The following is a 4988-nucleotide window of genomic DNA, read 5'->3' on the forward strand; positions in this document are numbered from 1 at the left end:
ATGAGTACTCACATGCAAGCCCCAAACTACAAAAACCTCTGGATCACAGTCTAACAAGCCCTGGAATCCTTTATCTCCCATGCTCAGCAGGCACCTATATGTTCAATTTATGGAGCACGGTGGTATGGGGGGAAAGAAGGTGCTTTGGATATTATGGAAACAGATAGATTACATCTAGAAAGCAACGTTAAAAGGTATCTCTAACAAGCCATTTGAATACTGAAGTCAAAAGGTGTCTTTCCATTCACTTCAAAGCTCCAAGGCCAGAAGGGATCACTGTGGTCATCTGATCTGACCTGCTGTATAACACAGGCCAGTGAACTTCCCCAAAATAGTCCAACAATGGGCTTTGGATCAATCTGTATATTACTAAGGTCCTGATTCAGTACTGCACTGAAGTTTATGCTTAGCTGAAATCTATCCCTGTTCAGCACAACATTTCAGCTGGTGTTTAACTTTAAGCACGTACTTAAATCCCACTGAAGTCATATTATGTATATGCTTAAGTGCATTTCTGAGATCAGGGCTAAAAGCATGTTTTGACTTAAGTTTTCAGTCAATATCATCAATGATGACCTTCAAAAATAAATTATAAACTAACAATATTTACTTCTGGTCCATAAATCTAAATATGGACCAAAAACAATCACAATTTGCTTAATGTTTATACTGAGGACAGAACTATTCCTGTCTGCTAAATGCTCAGCTTAGAATTACTTTTAAGCAGCTCAGATACACAAACCACAGGAAAGCCAGGGGTTAATACGGGCACCGATGACACAGCTTTAACTCTAGAATCCAGATGTGTGGGTTTAAAAGTAGCACTTCTTTGCTTTAAATAGTTTATGAATCCTAGCTGGGTTTGTATCCCACACCCCCAAGCCAAAGGAGATCTATTAATTCCAGAGTTTTTTCATGCAGTAGTAAAGCCATGATTTTATTTGCACAAGCTGCATAAGATGTTAGGCATTTTCCCCCTTGCATTTCCACCCCTCAATTCCATACACAATTTAACAAGGCATTGGTTTATTTCCAGAAGCCCTGACCAGAACCAACGCCAACTGCATAAATATTTTGTCACTTTCACAAATGTCACCACTACAGTCAACATTTAGGATGGAGTTTTTTTGGGGTTGGGTTTTTTAAACATGGTTTCTCCAGGATGATGAATGGATAGCTCTTAAAATAATAACAGGAATACAGGCCTTTTTAACCAGGCTCACCTCGGTGCAGAGGCATTGCTTTAAAGAGCGAAGAACCCTACTCAAGGACATTTAATAGCATGTGCTCATTTATTCTTCCAAGGGACTTAACTGGCAAAGAGAGAGAAAAACACTTGCTGGGGGAAGTCAACACAGATCTGGCACCTACTCCGAAGCCCACTGAAGGCTATGGTGACTTCAGTGGGCTTTGCATCGGGGTCTTAGTCCCCTTCTCCTATAGACTTCAGTGGGGTTTGAAACTTATCTCCACCACTCTCAGGTGCTAGCCACTCAAGAATCAAAAGAAGGGGACGACCTGATTCAAATCTGGCTTCCCACTGTCTTATGGACAGGGAATGTGTGTGTTCAGCCTGAGGAGACCATGCTTTGTTTTGAAAGTGGCATTCAGTCCCTAAGGGCCGATGCTGCGGTCCTCCTAACCCTGCAGCAGAGGTTGTGTAAGGTCTCCATACTTCCACCTATGCCAGGGCCGACTCAAACTCCAAAGTCTCCCAGCCTCCCACCCTGAGCATTCTATGATGCCTCCCATCCTCCCAGAGGCCGACTTTCTTGCCTGCATGGTTGCCTCCACTGCTAACATGTCATGGGCTTGTCCTGACCAGCTGGCCATCCAGACCTTTCATGGTAGGCCTCGAAGTCTGTGCATGAGAGGTACAGTCCTTGGGCCTTGCTTCTGTTCATGGGGGCTTCTCAACTGCAGATGCTCACAGCAGTTTTCTGAGCTGCCATGCAACCAGCATTATGAGCTCAGTTCCTTTTGTTCAGCTAAAACCACCCTCAACTCAGCTCCTTCCCTCGCCTCCCACCCTCAACCTTAGCTGGTTTCTTGTCTGCCTGCAGGTGCTATCCCTAAGCACAGCATCTGCTCTGGACCACACAAACCCCAAACGGGCTGCTGAGACATTTTCAAACACCTCCTAAGCGCCATCTCCCATATATTGACACTGATGTAACCCAATACCTCCTCAGTCATACGATTCCAGCCTTCCTGCCTGGTGGGTCTCCTTCCATACACGGGACAGGAAGGCTCGTGAGAGATCTGACAAAAGTCCTGAGTTGGGTTCTCCATCCTAACTTAAGCAGCACAATGAGAATCAGGAACAACTTCCACAGGTGAACCCAAGCTTCCCGGTAAATTCTCCAGCAGACCAGTTTTTCATTAGAACAGAGCAGCTTTAGCTCAGCAGAAGAATGCCAACAAGTCCTAAACATCTGAGAGCAGATGGGAGTGAGATACATTAATTATTATTAAATGGAATCCTTAACCTGCAGAAAAGCAAAAGTTCTTATAGGATTGCCAAGTAAACCATGCTAGGACTTTCCAAATGGGTATGACTGACTGTTTATAACTGGAGAACTTGTAGGGCAGGGGAAAAAATGGCTTGATCTCAGCAGGTTTTCTTTTCTATATTTACCCTCACATGAAATGAACACTATTGCACACTGCCGGGTTTATTCCCTGTGACTGGGGAAGCAGGAGAAGAAACTAACACACCACAGCACATCAAATAAGTTGTTAATTTGATGCCTGTGTTGGGGTGGCCAGGTGAAGAGGGAGTCCCAAACTTCTGGGCAAAATACAGGTCCTGTATCATCCAAAGTCAAGTCTCTGTTACTGTGGTGAGTTATAACTTCCATTCAATCACAGCAGTGGACTTCGGTTTTATTGATCCCAGTTTGCATTCATTGTTAGACACTGTGTTCCCATAGCCACCTTCTATGGGTGCTGACTGATGTATCAGGTAGCCAGGATGGGCAGGGATGGATTTTTTCTGTTTGCTAGAAGCTGGGGATAGGCAACAGGGGATGGATCACATGATGATTTACCTGTTCTGTTCATTCCCTCTGGGGCACCTGGCATCGGCCACTGTCAGAAGACAGGATACTGGGCTGGATGGACCTTTGGTCTCACCCAGTATGGCCATTCTTATGTTCTGGCCCCTATCACTGAGTGCCTAATGATCGTTAAAGGATTTACCTTCCCAGCATTCCTCTGAAGTAGGGATGTGCTATTATGATGGGGAACTCAGGTATAGAGGCTAAAGGTACATCTACACTGCAGTGTATGCCCAGGCTCAGACTTGGGTTTGAACCCAACCCCCCTTCCATCTATACACAGATGCGTCTTATTCGGGCCAGTAAGCCCTCAGAATGGGAGCCACAGAACTCAGCAGGAGGGGAGGGTTAGAGCTCAACTCCCAATGGGACTCGAGTCCCAACTCAATCATTTTGCAGTGCGGATGCAGCGCTGGCCCAGTTCCCAGACTTGTGCCCTGAGAGTCCACCAATGTTATCCCATAATCCCTTGGTCTGGTGTCCTTTGGCTTTTCTATCCCAAGACTAGCCAATCGACTCCCAGGAAACAGAAGCAACCCACCTCCACCGCCAACTCCCCCCAGGTTCGAGTACAGCTGCTCAGCGTTTAACTCTTCCATTTTGTTCTGACTGCTGTCCTGCAAACAGAGCGAACTGTCTCCTGCATTAGTAAAGGCCACCGACAAGAATTTTTTGCCAAGTATGCTGCTACCAGGTCATGGGACCACAGCCAGATTCTGGTAAATCCATCACCACCACCACCCTGCAAGCCCACACCCCTCTCCACGCTTCAAAACCCGAACATCTACACAGAGCACAACTCTGTTGACCCAGGCTCTGAAACTCACTGCCACAGGTTCTGAAACACAGTGTAGATGTAGCTTTGGAGTGCCGTTTAGAGCTGGCTGACTTAGCGCCGTATTGAAACGCCTATCGTCAACTTAGCCTGTTCTTGCCGGATGAAGATTTGGTTTCTATGCACATGCCTGATTTGAGAAGTTCACTAAAGATTTGAATGGGCATAATAATCATTGGGCCAGATCCTCAACTGGTGTAAACCAAGACAGCTCCATTGACTTCAAAATGCTCTGAACAGACCCAGGAGGCACTTAGCATCCCAATGGGACTGACTTGGTTTACATGTCACTATCTAAATCTTAACACAAGGCTGGCCTCTCAGCTGTGAAATTCCTCCCCATAATCCCAGCAGACTCAAGAAACAAGAGGAAGGGGATATCACATGACCCTCCCATACTTATTTTCACATCACATGGCTCAGTCAGTCATATCTGCTCAGCTCACCAAATTCAAATCTGAGCTTGACCTCAGCATTACCTTGACGTTTACCAGCTAGTAATGTGAAGAACTTTGTAACAGCTACATGCAGAAAGGGGTTCACAGAAAGATGGAGTGGAAGAGTTTTGGCCCAAGCAAATTCACTCCTCAGCTTCAGAAGAGCCCATCCCTCTCATAATCTAATAAATCTCCTGCCCCTCCATGCAGAGAGCATTTGCAGCTTTTCGGGTTAAAGAAATGCAGCCTCTCCTACTTCCTTCTGCAGTGCCCCAACCCCTTCCTGACATAGCGTCATTTCAATCAGCCGACCACTTAGAACAGGGAGTGATCACAATCCACCATGGGAGCTCAAGAGAGACAGACACATGGCCCTCTTCACAAACAGGGTCATGCACATAAGATGCACACTCCAGTAGCAGTAAAGCAAAGGCTTTGATACTGGTAACGACCACAGCCAGCCAGTCAACAATTTCTTAAGCCTCTGGGTCCATCACGTTATTGCCCACCTGCTGGAAAATGGCAAATCCCGGCATTAATAGGCTAAGTCCTCTAATGTTTTAGTTTCTCAAACATCTCCTCATAGACTTATTTTACACTATTATTTCCAAAGTCTGAACAGTAGGCAAGGTGCTGGTCAGATACATATGAAGACGA

Source organism: Gopherus evgoodei, chromosome 4 (assembly GCF_007399415.2).
Source record: "Gopherus evgoodei ecotype Sinaloan lineage chromosome 4, rGopEvg1_v1.p, whole genome shotgun sequence".
NCBI lineage: Eukaryota > Metazoa > Chordata > Testudines > Testudinidae > Gopherus > Gopherus evgoodei.